Consider the following 23,373-nt stretch of genomic DNA (forward strand, 5'->3'; position numbering starts at 1 on the left):
AATCTGTAGCTCATTCTTTGTTTTCAGGCAAAAACACATAATAGCAATCAATTTTTGAAGGAAATAGGAGATCCAAGACAATGCAAGCATTTGAATCTCAATCTGGACATCTCTGGATTGTGATCCGGTTAAATAATGCCTCCCACTGTGGTTCCTCAGCCCAGTGCAAAGTCAAGCCCCAAATGGCTGAATGAAAATCTGAAAGGCTTGGAGAAAATAAATGGACTGCCTGCTTTTCATTATGCTCCAGTCTCAGGATGAGGATACATCTGGTTTTCTGATTACACTTTCCTGTAGTAAAGAAAATTTTAGCCTAGCAGGTCAAACCAGCTGATGACTAGCCAGCTCCAATTACTGACCTGACCTGCTTCTAACCTCAAAGGCGAAAAAAGAAAACCCTTTTTACTCACTCTTAGAAACCAAAATATGGGTGTAGAAGGTTGTTGGGTTTTTTCCCCTGATTAATTAAAGTTGCTTATTCAAATTGTGCTTTAGTACATAGTCTTTAATTATAAACAAAATAATGCCTGACTTCCTTTATAAAACAACACTCAAAGGAAAAGAGAAAGAAAGGCTAGACTCTTTTATTCTTGTAATAAAAAACAACAAAAGCACAGCAATTTCAATATGGCATTTGGAACTTGATTTGTTCTATTTAATGAATAAAAGATAATAGTGTTTCTCAAAGGAGACAGTGTCTATTTAGATAAGGCTTTTCAAACACTGTTTTGTTGTTGTTGTTGTTTTTGTTGTTGTTTTTTTGTAAACGGGCATCACTCTAAGAGCCATTTCCAACTTACAAATAAATATCACCATGGGTTTCAACTAACTCAACTAACTCAACCAGCTTTGCTGGTATATTCTGAAATATGTTCACCAGATCTACCTATAGCTCCACTTGAAAAAATTCCGCACCACTTCCCAATTTATGAAGGGATTGCACAATAATTTAACACAAATTCTGTCAAGCATTTTAAAGCAACAGGAAAAATCCTTAGCTCCATATTGAGAGCATGCTATTCAAGCCAACGGCTTGCAGGAGAATGCATATAAACACGCCACTTCTGTCTGCATGTTATGATTTGAAATGTAGTTTGTTTCTTAGATGAATGTAGCTTTTGTATTAGGTTGAACCATTTGAAATTGCCAACATTTGACTTTTTGGACCTATAAAAATGACAATTTCAGATGGCTCAACCTAATTTTAAAAAGATACTGTATGTAATGAAATAATTATATTCAATATGTCTAAATAGTCATTTTTAAAGTCTGTAACCATAGATTTTTAAAGATAATTATTTTCCAACTTAGTAGGATGATGAATCACCAACAACATTCCTAAACTCTATCGATATGAAGAAACAGTCTCTGCAGTGTGTTTCTGCAATGATACTTTACAAAAAAGCAATCTTCATCCCTCATTTCAGAAGAAATACACAAATATTCATTTTGATTTACATTTTGTACCATCCTTGTAAAGCAGGTAGTGGTTTGCCCATTTTAGCCATAAACTAATTAAGAGAGAGAATATAAGTAACAGGGCAAGAATTAACTCTGAGTCGGCTTCCAAATCCATCCCCAGAACCTGGAATTAACTCTCTTCTTTGGAGTATTTAAATCTCACTCAGCAAATGAATGCTGATTCTCTGGACACTTTTAATGAGTATAGATGTGAATAGTCCATAGATGCCTGCTTTAAAGGCTTTTAATTAAATCATGCAAGTAAAAATACAAATAAAAATTATGTGTGCATTCATGTTGTCATGTCTGATTGCTTCTCCTCTTTCTTATTCCATATTCTAATGAACATATTTAAGTTTCATTCAACATTTTTGCTGCATTTGATGTGTCAAACTCCTCAATGGCTACTGTTAAGTCTGAAAAGTTACTGGGTTAGGAAGAACATTGCATTATTAACTAGAATCTGAAAAATCAGTAGAAGAATATTAACGGATCTAATGAACATAATGAACAGCATAGCCTTATAGAATGGTTGGCAAAAAAATACACTGCAGAGGACCACGCAACATTCACTTCAATGTGTGAACGTTGAGCACATGATTGCAAAGCCCACTTCTCTTTCACTTAAGGTGAAGATGCCTCCGCTGAACCTACTATCTGACAGCATTCCCACAGCCGCGCAGAAGTTTATAATTAAAAGTTTTTAGCATGCCAAGGCAGGAAGTTGCTCTCTGGGCTGCGCTCCTGCTTTTCATTCTGTTCATTTGCCGGTTTTAAAACGACGTCCTTTCCATTTTGCCGCCTGCAGTGCAATTCAGAGCTGACCTCTTTGTCCCTCTGTGTTCCCCCACGCAAAACAAACTGCACCCACACATGGCTCAGCTGCTTGTCTCCGACCATGAACTACTTTCCCACCCGAGGGAGGAATGTCCCTTTTGTTTTAAAGAAACTGAAAAGTTGAATGTTTTCAATCAAGTCTACATCCTTTCGTGCTTTTGGTATTATGTCTACCAGAGGTTGATGGTTCAATACAGTCTTGGTAACAATTATAATCTATCAAAAATAACAATATCAGCAGCCATAAATGCTCAGAGGAAATCATAAAACACTGCTGGCCTTGCGTGCTCAACAGATAAGCATGCCCACTTTAATCCCAGCTTTAAGCATCACCATTTTCCCTCTAGCGCTCTCCATTTTAGGACAAGGCTTCTTAAAGAGCTCGCTGCACTCCCTGCCTCACATCCTCACCCTCCCAAAAGTCTCCTTATCCCATTGCCTTCTGACAGGCCCTGTCACCATCCGTTTCTTTAGGGATTCCCAGTGACCTCTATGTAGCCCAACCCAATGGGCTCTAAGCAAGTTACCCTCTATCTTTCTTTGACACTGATGAGAATACCACTCCTGAAACTGCCTTAACCAGAACTCCTGACACTTTTTTTTTTTTTTTTTTTTTTTTTTTTTTTTTTTTTTTTTTTTGAGACAGGGTCTTGCTCTGTCACTTGGGCCGGAGTCTAGTGGAGCAATCACAAGTTACTGTAGACTCAACCTTCTGGGCTGAAGCAATCCTCCCACTTCAGCCTCCCAGGTAGCTGGGAGCACAAGTGCATGACACCACACCACTGCCGGCCAATTACTTTCATTTTTTGTAAAGTCAGGTTTTCATTATGTTTCCTAGGCTGGTCTCAAACTCCAGGGCTCAAGCAGTCCTCCCACCTCAGCCTCCCGAAGTGTAGGGATTGCAGGTGTGTGCCACTGCACCTGGCCGGCTACTTTTTCGATTGCCTTTTTATTTCCTATCAGTTCTCAGTTTCCTGCATGGCCCCACCTGGCCTGCCTGCTCCTTGAGTTTTGGTGTCCCTAAGATTCCTGACATAGAATCTCGTTCCTTTTACATGTATTCAATTACCCTGAGCATTCTCAAGGTCAACCACAGTGTCCTTCCCTTCCCCAGAACTTCATCTCTTCCTGACCAGATGACCCACAGGTAGCACTGCCAAGCCCAAACCTAAATTCACCATCTTTCTCAGCGTGGATTTCTTATTTCACATGAAGACACCAGTATCCACTCAGCATCTTAAGCCAAAAACATCAGCATTGTTTCTGACTGTCCCCTCTTCCTCACTCATCACAGTGAATTTGTGAAAGGCCTGTCATTTCTACCTTCAAAATATCTTCAAACATCCTCAACCATCTCATCATGTCTGACCTGCTCCAGTCAATTAACTGGTCCTGACTGTCCTAGTTCCAAGCTATGCTCCACACAACTGTGTGAAGGGCGTAGCATGCAATGCACCCATGCTGCCGCCCTATTTATCACCCCTCAATGGCTCTCCCCTTGTGCCGGAGATGGTCCAATATCTTTTCCACCTACTCCAGGCTTTTCACCATCATATCCCTCAACTCGATTCAAAGCCTTCTTTCTCATGACTCTTGCATGGATCTAAACCCCAGCTATCCTAACTGTGCCGTACCCCAATCATTCCAGGATGATGCTTGCTTCTGTGTATTTGCATATGAGGTTCCTTCCACTAGAAAACCCACCTCTCTTCATCTGCCAGATTAATTCCTCCCCAGCCTTCAAGCATCAACGGAGAGGACACTTTATTCAGGGAGTTTCCCACACACAACCCACATCCATCCACCATTGTCAAGGCTGGGTGCTTCCTTCTCTGAGCTATGAGAGAGCACTGTGTGTGAGAGCTTTATTTTTGGACTTATTTTATAGAATTGTAACTGTGAGTGATACGCTCCCGCTAGACCAGGGTTTCTCAACATTGGAATTATTGGCAATAGGACTGGATAATTATTTGTTGTGTTGACCTCTCCTGTGCCTTGTAGGATGCCAGTAAAAACTTCCCCCAACCCAAGTCATGACAATCACAAATATCTTGGGACATTGCCCAATGCCCCCTGGGATAATCACCCCCAGTTGAGAAACTCTGCTGCAAACTGTAGGTTTGTTTCTCTTACCTTATCATCCTTAATATCAAGCACAGGATGTGGAAATGCAAATGCTTAATGCGTGTTTATTGAATAATGTTTATTGAATACATAATGAGGTAATGTTCTATGCCTTAAGAATCAGCTACTTGAAAACATAAATCTCAAAGTGGCACTTTGAAATAACTATGAATAGGTTATTCTTTATGTATGTATTACAGACTCATGAAAGGAAATAAAATGATGATGGTATCTTAGTTGATTTGCAAAAGATGACTCAGAGTTTCTGCTCTAAAAGGACAATAACTCATTATATAAACTAATAATAATAAAGGACATTTCTTTATGGGAGTAGGTTATTTATTTTGTGGGAAAATGGGCAATTAGAATCAGGATATTTCAGTATGTCATTTCCATTTTTATGCAAAGGAAAGAACACCTTAGCTGAATGTATTATGTTTCAATTGATATTTTTTCCTGCATTCAGTTAACATTAAATCTGGCTAAAGCAAAGATATCCAAAGATAATGTGTCACACTTGACATACATTCTCTGAACTACGTTATAACCAATCATTGGCCATGACCCTTATGTTTTACAAGATCTGTGCTTGATTAAATCTTCATTTTAAAGCTTAAATGAAGCCCACCAATTTTAAATCTCTTTCCTCTTCATCCAAACCACACAACCAATTACATATACATTTTCCTTCAAAAGCCTCATCTCTCAAAAGAATCCTGCCTTCCTTTATCCAAAAATTATGATGAGAGGCAAAGAAACATGAGTTTGATTCTTTTCTGAGAGAACTACCACATAATTAAAAGTTTCATGAATAAAGTATCCACCTATTAGTTTGGGACAAAGTTTGGCTTCAAGCAAAGACTCAAATTAAATTAAAACCCACAGGTAATTGGTAGTAAATGTGTATTTATTGAATCTTATCCCTGGTTTTGATTCTCTATGATCAATGATAACATTTGTTTGTGTTCTTTAGAACGGATTAACCAATTAAACCAAGCCCCCACCCCCCACCCCGCCCAACTTTTTTTTTCAGTTTCTCAACTGAAAGTTTTTTGAAATAAAGTTCTGTATGGTCTAGTGGAACACAGTAATATAAAGCTGTCTAATTTAGACATTGGTTAACCACTACTCAGAGAGGATCAAAGTAGTCACTATGAGGCTCTGACACTTTGAGGGTGTGTGTAGTTTTCAAACATCATTAATAGTTTCAAGTTTGAGCCATATAAAGTTTCAAGCTTTTAAAATCATACATTTATTCCTCTAGTAAATAATAATTTATTGCCGGGCATGGTGGCTCACACCTGTAATCTCAGCACTTTGGGAGGTTGAGGAGGAAGAATCACTTGAACTCAGGAGTCTGAAACCAAACTCCCAGCCTGGGCACCATAGGGAGACCCTATCACTACTAAAAACAAAGAAGAATGAGCTAGGCATGGTGGTGCACCCCTGCAGTCCCAGCTACTCAGAAGGCGGAGGCGGGAGGCTCACTTGAGGCTGGGAGATGGTGGCTTCGCCGTGCGCCATGATTGTGCCACTGCACTCCAGCCTGGGAAACAGAGTGAGACCCTGTCTCAACAACAAAAAAATAGTTTCTTTTTAGCATTTGTGATCATAATATCACGTTAAAAAGTAACTTAAATGTCATGTTTAATTTATTCAAATAAGTAGTTACCTTATAAAAGAAGATGGAAAGACCCCTCACATTTTGTAATTCTTCTGCGGTAAACAAACAACATTGACATAGCAATAGACTTGGGAGACAGAGATAGACGTATTATAAAATGTAAAATTTGAAAGTTAGGACAAGGAGAAAAGTGAAGAAATGATCTGAAGAAATCCAAAACATAAATGAGCTATTTAATAAAATTTAAAAATAATGAAAGTACTTGCACTCGATAAAATAAAAAAAGCATATAATTTCATCTCTGTATATTTCAGAGGCAATAGCAAGATCCATGAAACCCTCAAGTTCAAACACTTCTTATAAGGTTATCATTAAGACTTCGCTGGGATGTGGCCCACATTGAGAAGCTTTCTCCAACACTGTTCCCTTGCCCCATTGTGCTGGGGTTATATTCTATTCCTATGCATGTCCATGCCATCTGCGTGTCTCGAATACCACTCATCACACTACAGCATTTGGAACACCAAAACTATGCTTGAGACCTGAATGTGATCCTCTGCAGGCAGGTCAATTTGAGGAACCCACCTTTAAGCAGCACCTTTGACCTCTCCACCTGTCTCTGACAGCCCGTCTTGAAAATTCCTCTACCCCCACCTGGAACCACAGTCCCCTGGTCTCACCACTGCTCATTCCTCAGTCCCTGCAACCCTCACTTATCTCCTCCTTCAGCTCAGGTTCCAGCTCCTCCGTGACAGGCACTTCTTTGCATATACCCTTCCCTCGCTGTCCTCCTTCTTCTGACTTGGCCAAACCTCAACCCCAGGGCAATCCAAATTGCCATTCTTTGCCAGGATAGTGAAGGCAAGTGGAGAAAACACACAAGGAAGGTGGCTGGTCTGAGTTTTCATTAACGACCACTAAGATCAAGGGGACCCTCAGTGCTGTCAGTATCCTCAACATTTCCTGAGTCCGTCTCTTATCCCAACTCCTAAATGACAATTCTCACCTTCTCTGTCCTCAAATGCCTAACATTGCACCTCCTCCATCCTTTCAGTGCATCCTTGATTTCTATTTCAATGAGAAAATAAAGCAAGCAGAAAAGAACTTCCACTCACTTTCAACCGAATTTACAACCCACTTCATCTGTGCCCACATACTTGCCTTCATTTTTGTAACAAAGGATGAGCATTTCTAGCAATGTGAGGCCAAGTCTTCCATGTGGGTCCCAGATCCCACGCCTCTCACCAACTCAAAAACATCACCCTAGGAGGCCTTTTCTCTCCTGCGTCATCATTTCCCTACTAGACATTTTCTATCAGGAGAATAATGCACAGGTATGGTATCAACCTAAAAACAAATCACAACTCCAGTGTTCCCACACTCCCTTCAGCTACTGGGTTATTTCCATGATCGTTTTCACAGCAAATGTCTTTTGAGCATTCCTTCTTTTCATCCATATCTCCCTGATATCTAAATGGTCAAGAGAACCAGGACCCAGTCCTCAGGCCTCTTCTTCACCTACATTCACCCCCCTGAGGAGGCTCAGTGCCTTAAATACATCTATAAGATCAGCTTTCTTTCCATAATTCCAAACCTCTTGTCCAAGTGCCTATTTACACATCTCCTGGAGTCTCTAACAACCAACTCAAATTTCATAAGTCAAAAATGAAACTCCCAATTTCCCCTGACACGCCAAAGTAACTCTTTCTCTTAATATGTCCCCCATCTCAAGTGATTAGCAAGTACATCCTACCAGTTGCTCAAACCAAAAAAAAAAGAATGCACACATATATACATAAATAGAAAGAGAGAGAGAGAAATCAGTTATTTGTTCTTTGAATATTTATGAGAATATCCCTATTCTTAGGAAATGATATATTTAGGAGTAAAGAGCCATAATAAATGTAATTTACCCTTTAATGATTCAGAATTTTATGCATGTGTGTCCATCTATGTGTGTCTGTATTGCATAAACACACATATATATGTATAGCTGTGTGTGTGTGTGTGTGTTTGTGTGTGTGGAGCTCTAGAGAGAGAGAAATGATGAAGCAACTGGGGTAAGATGTCCTCAGGTGAATCTAGGAAAGGGTATAACTGACGTTCTTTGAACTGTTTTGGCAGCTTTTGTAAGTTAGAAATTATTTCCTTATAAAAGCCATTTTAAAGAGGAATTACACCTGACTGCCCTCTCTCACCTGCACCCAGGTCATCAGGAAATCATGTTGACTCTGTTTTCAGGTGGAACCCAGGGTCTCGCCACTTCTTGTCGTGTTCTCCATGATGACATCCTAGCCAGAGCCCCACTTTTCCAACAGATTCTCATCTGCCCTTCTTCCTCCCTCCCCTCCAGCAGCGAATGGGATTGTGTCCCTGCTGAAAACCTGCCTGTGGCTCCTCACCTCACCCTGCCAATGCCAGGGCTCTCCTCTTAGCCTGGCAATGCCCTGTATGATGGGCCTCCTCTCCTATGACTCACTCCAGGGCACTCACTGCCCGGGCACCTTCTGGAGCACACCAAGCCGAATCCCTCCCCGGGCACTTTGCCTTTGCTTTTCTCTTCCTGCCTAAAATGCTCTTCCCCCAGGTGTCCACAGGGCTGCTCCTGCAATTCCCCAGGTCTCTACTCAAATGTTACCCCGTCAGCACAGCTTCTTCTGACCAACCTCTCTAAGGAGGAATCGGTCTCCTCCCCTCCCCCGGGCTCACCACTCTTCCCTTGCCTGCTTTATTCTTCTAGATCGGGGCTAGCAAACTTTTCCTTAAAGGGCCAGAAAGCAAATGTTTTCACCTTTGCAGGCCACATGGCTTCTGCATGCAATTATTCAAGGCTGTCACTATAGCGTATAAACAGCCATAGGTGATATATAAACAAATGAGTGTGTCTGTGTTCCAGTAAATCTATTTACATAAAAAGGTGGCAGGCCAGATTTTGCGAATAAGCCATAGTTTGTAGACCCCTGTTCCAAATAAAGGCTATTCCATGTTTACTTGCTATCTGGGTTTGGTTTTGTTGGTTTTTTCTAATCTCTCATTATGGAATCGAAGCTCCACTAGAGAATGCACACACTTTTGTTCACTACTGTAACTTCAGTGCTCACAAGAGCAATTGGCCATGAATTCAATATTCATTTGATGAATGAATGAATTCACCAACGTGATACATTTTATTTCTACTATCCTTCATATATCTCCTTCCTCCAACGCAATAGATACTCCTTCTGATCAATCTATCCCCTCAATATTGTTTGCTTATATTTTATTCTAACCAGACTTTGCTCTCCTTAATGGCAGAGGTGAGCTTATTCCCTTCCTTAGGTCCAATACGCATCAGACGACCTAACAGATAGAATCTACCCAACAGATTTGTATTGAATGAAGGAATCTATCAAGATAACAAGACCGAGGTAAGAGAAGGGAAGGCTAAGCTGAGGTTGGTGAGAGGAGCTTATAGGAAAAAGGGTATCTTAGGAGGGTAACTGCTAGCAATTCTCGCTGATTACAGAAAATGGAGATGATATTCTGTTCTACATTTTGCTGCTCAAACAATACCTGGAAAGCTTTTTTCCAAACCAAGTCCCCATGCTTAAACAAACAAAAAACTTGTGGCAGCATATGATGTTTTAGAGAAATCCAGCCAAGATAGTGAAAGGAAGGAAACCTGACATGTGAAGAACAGTTGAAAAACTGGTCATGGTAAAAAATTGAGACTGCTTAGCCTAGAAAAGAAGAGACTTAGAGAGGTACATGTGAGCTGCCTTCAAATACTGAAAAGGTTGTCAGATTTAAGAGGGATTAAATTCTCTATGAATTCTCTAGAAATCGAATAACCTTGTAAAATTACAGGGAGGTGGGTTTTAGTTCAATATAAGAAAGAAATTTCTAGGGATTGGAGCCATCTGAAAACAGAGTGAGCTGTCATCAGAAGATGTATTTTCCAACACCAGAAATTTTCAAAATGAGATGGACAACCTGACCTGGGCAACCAGGAAGAGCCTGGAAGGATGTGGGCATGAGGTCAAGGTCTTTGCCCAGGTAATAAGTGTTATTTTCCAACTGAGATTATATGATTCTCCAAAAAGCTATGGAGAGGAAGAAATGCATCCAAAAGTGGAAGTGATGACCCAACATGCTAGCCATTGTCTCAAAAGGTCTTTGGGGTCATGCTACAGGGCTTCAAACCGGCCCAGATTTAGGCACTTTATTACCAGCTGACATATCCCCATCAGAGAAAACTTTTTAATGGATCATCTCAAAGCTAAAACAAAGAGCTGGGTAGTTTAAGAATAAGGGACCTGGGCCAGGCACGGTGGCTCACGCCTGTAATCCCAGCATTTTGGGAGGCCGAGGAGGGCAGATTACGTGAGGTTGGGAGTTCGAGACCAGACTGACCAACATTGACAAACTCTGTCTCTACTAAAATTACAAAATCAGCCAGGCGTGGTGGCACACGCCTGTAATCCCAGCTACTCGGGAGGCTGAGGCAGGAGAATCACTTGAACCCAGGAGGCAGAGATTGCGGTGAGCCGAGATTGCACCATTGCACTCCAGTCTGGGCAACAAGAGCAAAACTCCTTCTAAAAAAAAAAAGGATAAGGGACCTATTCCAGTCATAAGAAATAAAGTGTTCAAGAGGCCCAACATTCACTGCAGCCTTCACAGCTGCCTGTTAATTCCTCTGTTTTCACTGTGAACAGAAATTCTAACTCCTACTCACAGATGACGCAAAGTTAATTTTCTTCCTTAGAATTTCCACTTCACACCTCTGACCCACTATTTTTCAATAGATGACTTTACCTTCTACTTCTCAGAGAATTCAGTGGCCATCAGAAAAAAACACCATCTACTTTCCACCAGTGTTTTGCAAAACTCATTCCTACCTACTACTGTGTATTTTATATCAGTGAATTTTCCATCATGTGCCAACTCTTCAGTCAAGAACCTAGCTTACATTCTTGATGTTGCCCTTTCTTCCTCCCCAACACATAAACACTCAGCGAATTGCACTGATTCAGATTAATTAAAATTCCCAAGTCAATGCATTTCCTCCTGACAGTCTCCAAACTCTTTGTAGCCTCGAGTCCTTCCTATTTCCTGAGTGACATTTCTAAAACACAAAAGCATATCACTCCCCTACTTAAACCCATCCAGAGTTCTCCATGACTATCAGGATAAAACCCACACTGCAGAGCAAGGGATAAAGTGTTCTCCTCGCCTGCCTCTCCAGTCTCACTGCTACTCTCACTGCACTTTCAATACGTTCTTCGTGTGTATTAATTGTCTGTTGTTGCTGTGACAAATTACCACAAACTGAGTGGTTTAAAACATAATACATTCGCCTTCGGGTTTTGAAGGTCAGATGCCCAGTACAGTCTCCCTAGGCTAAAATCCAGGTGTTGGCAGGGACATGTGCTACTCTGGAGGCTCCAGAGGGGGAATCGATTAGGTTGGTGCAAAAGTAATTGCGGCTTTTGCCATAAAAGTAATAGCAAAAACTGCAATTACTTTTGCAGCAATCTAATATTTCTTTGCCTTTTCCAGCTACTAGATGCTGCCTGCATTCCTTGGCTCCTGGCCCCTTCCTCCATCTCCAAAGCCAGAATCAACAGGATGAGTCCTCACATCACATCCCCCTGACCTCCCCTTCTGCCTCCATATTGCACTCGTAAGGGCTCTTGTGATCATATTGAGCTCACCTGAAAAATCCAGGAAAATCTCACTACTTTCAGGTCAGCTGCTTAGCAAACATTCCATCTGTGACATAAATCTGCTTTTGCCTAATATGCAACCTAATATAGTCACAGGATTTTTTTTGTGACCATGATTCTGCCAAACACACAATTCACACCTAACTTGTAGTCCCACATCTATCCATGGGCTATTTCACATACTGGTCCCCTACCTGGAGAGCACGTTCTCTCTTACATAAGCCCACCCCACTCCCATTGTTTGACTAATTCCTATGGCCCTTCAGGATCCAGCTATCACATCCCTCCTTCTCTGGCAAGCCTCCTATGAGCCTGTGAGTTTGGGATGAGTAGTTCCATTCTGCATTCCAATGAGCCCTCAGTGCTTACCTGTAAGGGATGCACAGTAAGCCATTGCTTATTGTACTCCCCCAGAGAAACACTGTCCCATTTAACTCTATATCCAGAGTGACTAGCCCAATTCCTTGCATCTAGTATGTCCTCAACACAGACCTAGCCATTCAGATCCATTCCAGGCTGCTGTATTTAACTCCTGGGTTAAACTGCACTCCCAGGACCTCCATAACCAACCCAAAGGTTCTTTTTCTTTTCTATTTTTCTAAACCACTTCTCATTTTTTCTCCACTTCCTTGTTTGCCTTTTATGTAAGCATATGTCTATACAGTAATGATTTTTTTCCTCTTACTTCAAGTGATTTATCTTTAAAGGCTAACTTCACATATTCTCTGTGGATTCCTAGCAATAACCTAGAAAGCAGCTAGGCAATCCCTTCAGAGTGTCAATATTTATTAATGTCTAAATTTTGTTGACTAAATGATACAGATTCTAAGCCTTCAGGGCAGAGCTCTTGGATAATGTGCTTTGTTTACCTATTAGTGTACCAGTGACAGTCTACAAAGAGCTACAATGATCACAATAAATTATTTGTACAGGCCAACGCATGCCTTTATTATTATCACATTTGTGGCAAATGTGATATTTGCCAGAGCGGCTAGCACTTAAGTCTAATGGTCTAGAAACAAGGTCATGTTATCAAGTTTCAGAATATCTTGTTAAACATATGATTCAGTGTGGAATCATTCTTTTCTTTTCCCTCCTCCTCCCTATATTGTAATAGTTCACTGAACTCAATTTATTAATGATGTATGAATTAATAAAATCTGAGAAATATAAATAATTAACATTAATAACAATGTTACATTCCTCAAAATATCACTATTCTGTATTTTATTCCTCACAAAATCTAGCAAGAGTATAGAGATTATAAAGCTACAGATCAACAAATGTAAAACACTGTAGAACAATCCAGAAAATAAATGCAATGATTAATGTCAGCCATGTTTAAAATGAACATATAATTGTATGTATGCTGAGGAAAATTGGGAATAATCGTATTACAATAGAATTACATCTAGAAATTTTTTCTCAAGGAAAAATGTTTCTCAGGAGGTAGAGTTGTGGAGCAGGGCTGTGGGGTTGAGTTGGGTATTATATTATTTAATGACCAGAAAAATAAAAAAAAAAAGAGAAGGAGCTAACTCCATGCATGAATCACATGTCTATAAAGTTGGAAAATACACAAAAGCACAACAGGTACAGAGAAGGACTCTGAAAAACTCTCTTATGAAATGCAAATGCATATTATTGAAGAGCATAAAGAAATAATGTTAAAGAAGTGTTAGAAAACCTATTATTTAGATGTTTGTATTAGTCCATTTTCATACTGCCATAAAGAACTAACCAAGACTGGGTAATTTATAAAGGAAAAAGGTTTAATTGACTCACAGTTCAGCATGGCTGGGGAGGTCTCAGGAAACTTACAATCATGGTGGAAGGCAAAGAGAACCAATGCACCTTCTTCACAAGGCAGCAGGAAGGAGAAGGAATGCAGGAGGAACTACCAAACACTTATAAGACCATCAGATCTCATGAAAACTCACTCACTATCATGAGAAGAGCACGAGGAACCACCCCCATGATTCAGTTACCTCCACCTGGTCTCTCCCTTGACACGTGGGGATAATGGGGGTTATAGGGATTACAATTAAAGATAAGATTTTGGGTGGGGACACAGCCAGACCATATCAATGTTGCATTTAATTTTTATGTAAATGTTTATTGAGCATCTACCAATTGTCCTCATCCTATGACAAGGCAACCCTTCTTCTTATTCCATGCCTATAGTGTTGACCTCACAGGGCAAACTATAATGAGAGCCTCATATTATGTAATTGATTTGTAGAAGTTGAATTACAAGACATTACACTTAATGCCATTAAATATTATATTTCTGATTTTGACCTATCGCTGTACATATTTATACATCTTTCCTAATTTCTGATTTAGCCATCCACTGGATTAGCACCTCTCTGCTTTGCGCAACCCACAAATGTAAGCGTGCCTTCTTTGGCTTTGTTCAAACATCAGTGAGAACATGAAATAGCATGTGGCTTCTAGTGCAGGCTGTGATCAGGAGGAGAAACACACGATGGTCTCCACTGACAGTGAAGCCCTCAGAAACAAACAGCTGCTATTCTACTGAAATGAGCAAAAGGGAGGCCGAAAGAGGCAGCAATCACTGAAGAAAGAGGTCAGTGCACCCGCAAACCCAGGCACTCGTTTCTTTTTTTTTTTTCTTTAAGACGGAGTCTCGCTCTGTCGCCCAGGCTGGAGTGCAGTGGAGCAATCTCGGCTCACTGCAAGCTCTGCCTCCTGGGTTCACACCATTCTCCTGCCTCAGCCTCCTGAGTAGCTGAGACTACAGGCACCCGCCACCACGCCCGGCTAATTTTTTGTATTTTTAGTAGAGACGGGGTTTCATCGTGTTAGCCAGGATGGTCTCGATCTCCTGACCTCATGATCCGCCCACCTCGGCCTCCCAAAGTGCTGGGATTACAGGCTTGAGCCACCGTGCCTGGCCCACTCTTTTCTTTTCTGAGAGACAATCACTCCTTTAGGACCCCTTCCCCCAGGAGAAACTGTTCCCTCCTTCTGGGATAACATTCCTTAGGCCAGTATGTTTAAGGCTCAATAACAAGTTCCTTGCTGCAGAACTGACATTCCTAGATTATCTTGCACATACTTTCCAATATGGGTTGAAAAGCTTGGGATTCTATTGTTCTTTAGTAGACAACACCTTTTCTATAAGCCACAGAGCTCAGATCTCAGCAGGACCAATCATGCTTCTGTCCTGAGCACCCGAGGACTCCTCAGTTTGACGTCAGGTAAGAATGGATCTCAGAGCGAAGTCCAAACCTGGAGGAATTTCTGAATTTCCTTGCTCCTCAGCTATAAATTTAATACCTATTAACTCAGAACCCTTGAAAAGGTCTAAAACGGACTTGATTTTTTTCTTACAGATCCTCAAACCAAGGAGAGAGGTGAAGCATCTCACCTCTGAATTATAACTGGCTGTTCAGAGAGAAGGAATACAGGGTTACATCACTATCACTAGGTCTGCATAGATCTATTTTGCCCCAAAGAGTATCTTAAGAACTTTCTTAAAGATGGTCCAAAAATTACAATATGCAAATTCAACATATTAAAAATATAATTTGCCTTCAGGCAAGACAACACCTAAACCATTATTGAAGACCTGCAGAGAAGAGTTCGCCATCTCCTTCAATAAGTAGTTTCAGCATTTCATAGCCTTACCATCAGCCAGCTTTTCAATCTAACTTCAATCCTGCTTCCTGGTATTTATGTTGGGGAATATCCTTCTATGAAGCAATTTTAAAGTTAGAGTGTTACTCATTAACCCAGGTTTGACTGCCAGTGATTAACAACACACAGAAATAGCTAAAGCTTGATGCTTTCAAAAATATGATTCCACTACTCACATCTTCTACAGCCAAAGACATAGATAGCCACAAGATATTATTGTAACGTACTGAGGAGACCAATCTGGCTCTCAGATCCAACCATGAGACCTAACTCCAACTTCATACTAATCTCAGTTCAGCCAGCATGTTTCAGAGAAGCAATCTCTACGTTATCATATAGAATACAGTGTTCCTTACTTTGTGAACCCCTCAGTGTGGTGGTGAGATGCTTACACATGCCAACTCTTTTTGAAGCTCAACAGAGCACAGAGTCACCGGAATTTCTCCTGGGAAGTCTTTGGAATTAGAGTCCAGCTCACTATTTGTTTTCAGTTCATCTAAATGGGCCTGTGCAAAGAATATTATTCTGTTTGCTTCAAAGCCCCCTGGTGTAAACCAGGGTAGCATCATCAGCTGGTTGTTTTCACAGTGAGAATATCCTTAGCTGGTGTTCTTCACAAAATTCTGAAAGAACTAATATCTATAAACCAGCGCTGCAGTGTTCAGCAACCATCCCATTGGCAAATAAATACCACTTGTACAGCTGTAATAACAGGGCATTTTTATATAAATTTATTTATAAGGGAGCCTTTGCATATTTCCATGCAACTCTGCAAGAAAGAAAATTGCACAAACCCTTTCAGTAGGTGCTAAATACCATCAACATGTGAATCATCTTTAAATCATTTCCTTAACAATAGTACGTTTTGAATGCTACAAATTACTTGGCTAAAAGACCCAAGGAGCAAGCCAGCCAGCATACTGGTAAACTTCCAGACTCACAAGAAGTCAGTGTGACTGTCACTTCATATATGCTCAGCAGGGGGATGCTTACACTTATTTCTGGGGTAAAATTACAGGTCGAAGTTGACAGGACTGCTTATTGAGAAGCCTCCTCAAACCAGAGAGTCCAATATTCCTCTGCAGGAACAGGCCTGTTCAGATGGTCTCTCCCCACCCTACCACTCATCATGGTTAGCGTAGACAGAATAACACTCCCCCAAAGGCGGCCTAAGCCACAGAACCCTTAGATATGTTCTTACAGACAGAAGAGACTTTGCAGATGGAATTAAGGGAAGAATTTTGAGAAGGGAAGAATAGCCTCAACCAGGTGAACCCAATGTAATTACAAAGGTTCTTTAAAAAGAAGGAAGGAGATCAAAGTCAGGGGAGCTGTGACAATGGAAGCAGCGGTTGGACTGATGAGAGGAAGGGGCCATGAGCCAAGCGATGCGGGCAGCCTGTGATGCTGGAAAAGGTGAGGAAACGGTGTCTCCCTGGAGCCTCCAGAGAAAGCACAGCCCTGCTGACACTTTAATCTCAGTCCACTGAGACTTCTGACTTCCAGAACTGATATGGTTTGGCTGTGTCCCCACGCACATCTTGAATTGTAGCTCCTATAATTCCCATTTGTCATGGGAGGGACACAATGGGAGGCAACTGAATCATGAGGGTGGGTCTTTTCCATGCTGTTCTCAAGATAAAGTCTCAGGAGATCTGATGGTTTTATAAAGGGGAGTTCCCCTGCATATGCTCTCTCTCTTGCCTGCTGCCATGTGAGATGTGACTTTGCTCCTCATTCGCCTTCCACTGTGATTGTGAGGCCTCCTCAGCCATGTGGAACTGTGAATCAATTAAACCTCTTTCCTTTATAAATTACCCAGTCTCAGATATGTCTTTATTAGCAACATGAGAACAGACTAATACAAGAACTGCAAGGCAATAAGTTTGCATTTTTTATGCCACTAAGTGTGTGATAATGTATTACAGCAGCAATAGGAAGGTAATACAATTGGTAAGATGAAGTGTTCACCTAATAAAAACACAAACTGGACATTCATACAGACAGAGAATGGAATAGTGTCTTTTTCAGAAAATTAAAAGTTATCACATAACCTAACTTTTATTTCCATGTTTTCACTTTTCTTCCTTGTGTTCAGCTAACTCAGTGTTCTGTGATCTTAGGCCCACCCATATCACCTGAGATGACTATTTGCCCATCTTCTCGCACTCCACAAACAGGAGGCAGTAACACAAAATTTTATTCAATGTCAATTTATTAAAGTTGCATTAAAATTTCCAAATGGACCACGTTAAAATCTTCCACTTATCCAATAACTTTAAAATGCTAAAAGACACCTCCCTTCCCCATTAAAAGGAGCAGTATAGTTTAGAGTAGGGGGAGGCAAACTGTAGTCCACAGGCCACATTTCCTTGTTTTTATAAATGAAATTTTATTGAAGCACAGCTGCCCCACTCATTTCCATGCAGTCTATGACTGCTTTCATGCTACAAGCACAAAGCTGAGTAATTGTGACAGAGATACCAATATATATCAGTACCTATACAATAGCATTTATTTTGTCTTACAGACAACAAAGCCCAGAATATTTACTATCAGGCACTTTACAGAAAAAGTTGCCTGACTCCTACATTATAGGACTAATTTTGGAGTCAGACATAAAATCTAATAACAACTCAACCACTTATGAGCTATGCTATCTGGCCAAAGTTTTTCGTTGTAGTGAGCCTCACTTTTCCCTATTTGTAAAATGGAGATACGAGCACCTACCTTAAAGAAGATTGAAGCCTAGAACATAGTACATGGAACATCTGTCAAAATAGAACAAATATTTCATCATGTATATCTTCTCACATATCATCTTGGAATTCTGTTAAATATTAAATGCCATCAAGAATTAGTTTACAAAACATATAGGTAAATAAGAGATGAGTGTTTCTAATCATGACATGTTAGGCAGTAGATACTCAATAAGAATTTTTCAAATGAATAGTCTGAATTTTCAAGCCATGAAATGAAATCACGCAAATATTAAATTATGTTGCGACATTAAAAGTCATCTGCCCTAGATCTTCACCCAGCAATATCAACATTCAGGAACTCCTCCAGTATCAGCAAATAACAATCTATCAGTAAGTATCAACATTCAGCAATATAACCCAGCAATAGCAACATTCAGAAACTCCTCCAGTATCAGCAAGAAACTCTTTATAATGAACAGCAACAGACTGCAGTAATGTCAAGGGTCAGGAACTTTCTTAGGCAGATCGTCTGAGAGAATTGCAGGGATAACTGAAGGCATTAACTGCCCTACATGAAGTAGCACTATACACCAGCAATTTCTTCATGATTTATTTATAGATGCCCCTCAATTTACAATAGGGTCATGTCTGATAAATACACAAATACCTTGTAAGCTAAAAATATTGTATATTGGTTTCAACTTACAATATGCTCTATGTATAATGGGTTTGTCAGAACATGACCCCATTGTAATTGAAGACATACTGAATGTGTATTGCTGTGGCCCCATCATAAAGTCAGAAAATCATTAAGTCAAACTATCTTAAGTCGAACCATGTTAAGTCAGGGACCATCTGTGTATCATTTTAAGAAAGCACAGAGTGTCGATGAGTGAGAAGGCTAATTATGCCAATATTATATGGGGAAGGCAACCATTTCATTTTAATTCCTTACCAAGAAATCACTTATTGAATTTTTTAATACTGAAATGTGGCCTGATGGGTAAAAACTGTTTTTTCTCAATTAGAAATTTTTTTCAGATTGATTGGGCATTAACCATGACTCTTTCCAATGTTTTATTGCAATCTTAACATTCTCTGGGCATGCCCTTGATCATCTCTGGTGAATAGGGTCACTTGGGCTTGGAGTCAGAACATCTCAGTCTGAATTTCATTTCTTAACTGTCTACTGTAGTTGCCTTAGGCAAGTCCCTACATATTCCTAAATTTCAACTTTTTCATCTGCAAAATGGAGCTAAAATACTTAAATCTTGGAATTGTTGTAAATGAAGTAGTGTATATGAAAACACTGATAAAGCACTGTTTTGCATGTCTATTATTAGAATAATTTTATGGTGGAAATTAAATGAGGGAAAAATCAAATACACTGTAAACTCTAAAGGGCAACTCAAAAGAGGCTTCAAAAAGTTCATGAAAAATGAAATTAAAAGATTGAAATATAAAATGTAAACTCAACATATGCTCCATCAAGTTCAAGACACTTTCGTAAGTGCTGATACCAGCCATTTAGTCCATCCCTAAAGAACCGAGGATCTTGGGAATTTAACCATGTCAATGCAGTCTTAGTTACATTATTACCTGAAGAAAAATGGGTGTCCTTCACAGATTTTTTTAAGATTAAGAAACAAAAAGAAGTCAGAAGGAGCCAAATCAGGATGTAAAGTGAATGCCTAATGATTTTCCATGGAAACTCCTGCAAAATGGCCCTTGTTGGAAGAGGGGAATCAGCAGGAACATCGTCTCTATGGAAAAAGAGTCCTTGGTGAAGCTTTCTCAGGCATTTTTCTGCAAAAGCTTTGGCTAACCTTCTCAAAACACTCTCATAGTAAGCAGTCGTCATCTTTCTTTGGCCCTCCAGAAAGTCGACAAGCAAAATGCTTTGAGCATCCCAAAAAACAATTGCCATGACCTTTGCTCTTGACCAGTTTGATTTTTCTTTGATTGGCCCACTTCCACCTCTCAGTAGTCATTCCTTTGATTGTTCTTTGTCTTCAGGATTGTGCTGGTAAAGCCATGTTTCATCTTCTGTTACAGTTCTTTAAAGAAATGCATCAGGACCTTGATCCCGCTTGTTTAAAATTTCCACTGAAAGCTCTGCTCTTGTCTGCAGTTGATCTAGGCATAATGGTTTTGGCACCTATCAAATGGAAAGTTTGTTCAACTTTAATTTCCATTCAGAATTATGTAAGCCAAAACAATTGAGATGTCTGTGGTGTTGGCTATTGTTTCTGCTGTTAATTATTGGTCCTCTTCAATTAGGGAACAAAGGAGAACTTTTTCCTCACAAATTGAAGTGGGTGGTCTGCCACTGGGGACTTCAACTTCAACATCATCTTTTCCCTTCTTAAAATGAGTTATCCATTTATAAACTGATGTTGGGGGGGGTCATTGTCTTTATAAACTTTTTATGAAGCATTAGTGATGTCACCATTCTTCCATATAAGTCTCACCATAAATTTGATGTTTGTTCTTGCTTCAATTTTAGCAGAACTCATGTTGCTCTGATAGGGGCTCTTTTCAAACTGATATCCTTCCTAGTGCTTCAAACTAGTTCCTCTTCAGACATACTATAACAACTTAAAACAAGTTTATTCTGGTGCAAAAAAATTGAAATCTATGCACAGTTTTTTCATAATACACATTTTCCACAAACTTTTTGAAGACGCCCCATATAAACATTAGCCATTTGTATGTATCAGTATATAGAGTAAAATTGATAATACTTTAATGTGAATCAAAAAGTCATATTAGAAGTCATCTGATTCTCAGAGTTCACAGAAGCATTTCTCATATGAGACAAAAACTAGAAAAAAACCCAAAGACTCATCAACTGGTTAAGTGGATAGATCAGTGTGGGATAGTCACACTATGGAATGCAGTTCAACAACATAAAGAGATAAAGGGCTAATAATACATGCAATAGCATGAATAAAGATCCTAAACATTATGCTAAAGTGAATGAAATTGAACACAGAAATGTTGTATGATAGGTAATTTCATGTGTCAACTTGACTAGGCTATGGTGCCTGGTTGGTTTGGTCAAACACCCATCTAAATGTTTCTGTGAAAAATTCTTTGTAGATATGATTCACATTTAAATCAGTAGACTTGGAATGAAGAAGATTACTATCCATAACGTGGGAAGGGTCAGCCAAATATTTGAAGGCCTTAAGAGAAAAGAATGAGGTCCTCCAAAAAAGCAGGAATTCTGCTTCCACCTGCCTTTGGTTTCAGAAGCGCACTGTACCATGAATACCTGCCAGAATTTCCAGCCTGTTGGTCTACCCTGCGGATTTTGGACTTGCCAGGGACACCATCAAATAACTCCATTCCTTAAAATATACATATGCATATATATATATATATAATCTCCCCACATTTTGTCTTAATTCTTTAAGAACCCTGAATAATACATGCTATATATTATATAATTTCATTTACATGAAATTCTAAAATGAAGGAGATTAGCAGTGACAGAAAGCATATCAGTGGTTCCCTGAGGCAAGGGCAGGAGAAACTTTTTAGGATAATGGAAATGTTCCATGTGTTTGTTGTGGTGATGATTAACTGACTGTATCAATCACCAAAATTTATCAAACTGTACATGTACAGGCATGCTTAAAATGAAACAATTTTATTGTATTTTAAATTAGCACAATAAAAGTTGGGAGGAGCAAGTCACACTACAAACCATACAGCAATCTCTAATATGATTCTCTTACACATCATGGAAAAACTTAATTGAAAGTTATTTTGCAGGTAAGTTTATTTTTTCATGAATATGGGAACACTGGAGTTCACTGAATTGGGATTGTTGATATTTATTGAACATGCTCAAGGTGAGCAAGCACTGACTAATATATCTGTCAGGCAGAACCATGAGTAACTCATATATTCATTATTATGAACAAGTTAATTAAAGTCATAATACTAATAAATTATAGCCACTAAGACCATTATTTTATTCATTTCTGATTTATATACAGTCCCTCTCTTGAGTAAATGGAAATTTTTATGTGGCTATAAAAACTTAATAACTAATGCATCGATTCATAGTAAACATCATTCAAAGGCAACTGTGACTAAATTTAGTCCCTAAAATATCAGGGAAGGGCAATAATATCAAAAATAAAAGTGTTTATAACTTCAAACATAGCAACTGCATTATCAGTTCTGACACAGTTCCTTTTATCTGTGGCTCTGAAAGCATTTTACAGCAGTTCACAAGTTACCATCAAGAAATCATACACTCGGGACAAAGTATTTGACAAACGTATTAGAGCAGCAAATAAACAGCCCTAAGCCTTTGCTCAGGAGTTTCACCTCTGCTCCCTCAAATGAACTTTTGTCTCAACAATTCCACGAGACACAAATTGACCTACCCGTAGCTTGCCCTCATATTTCCTAGATATGAGTCAACTAGCAAAATCTCTAAGCACTACCATGAATAATATTGCAATAAAGCATAATCACCCTGTGACTCAAGACACTGCGGGTCTTTCTGCTATCAATACAGGGAAGCCCATCTAAAGCTATTAAATAGTTCGTTATTACTATTGAGGTTTACTCAGAACATAAGAAAATATCAGAAAGAGAGCACAAACTCCATGTCTAAAAATGTCAAGCTATGCAGTTTATAGTATAAAGTCCATCTCCTCATTGGCAATATAGAATGATGGGGAAGACACAGGTTTGAGAGACACATTTTGATTGTAACACCAATTTTGGCACTTTCAATCTGTAGAGTTCTAGATTCTTTCATCTTTCTGAAACGCAGCCTTCTAATCTGTAAAGTAAGAATGATTATACCCAGCATTCATGACTGTTCTAATGTTCAAATAATGTTTGTAAAGGCTCTCTTCTAATACCCAACATATTGTAAGATCTCAATAATAATGAGAGATATTATTTCTATTATTATTATTATTTGAGATGGAGTCTCGCTCTGTCTCCCAGACTGGAGTGCAATGGCACAATCTTGGCTCACTGCAACCTCTGCCTCCCAGGTTCAAGCGATTATCCGCCTCAGTCTCTCAGGTAGCTGGGATTACAGCCGCCCACCACCATGCCCAGCTAATTTTTGTATTTTTAGTAGAGACAGGGTTTCGCCATGTTGGTCAGGCTGGTCTTGAACTCCTGACTTTAGGTGATCCACCCACCTCATCCTCCCAAAGTGCTGGGAATACAGGCGTAAGCTACTGCACCCGGCCTATTATTGTTATTATTTTCTTTC

This window comes from Hylobates moloch, unplaced genomic scaffold, assembly GCF_009828535.3.
Source record: "Hylobates moloch isolate HMO894 unplaced genomic scaffold, HMol_V3 SCAFFOLD_4, whole genome shotgun sequence".
NCBI lineage: Eukaryota > Metazoa > Chordata > Mammalia > Primates > Hylobatidae > Hylobates > Hylobates moloch.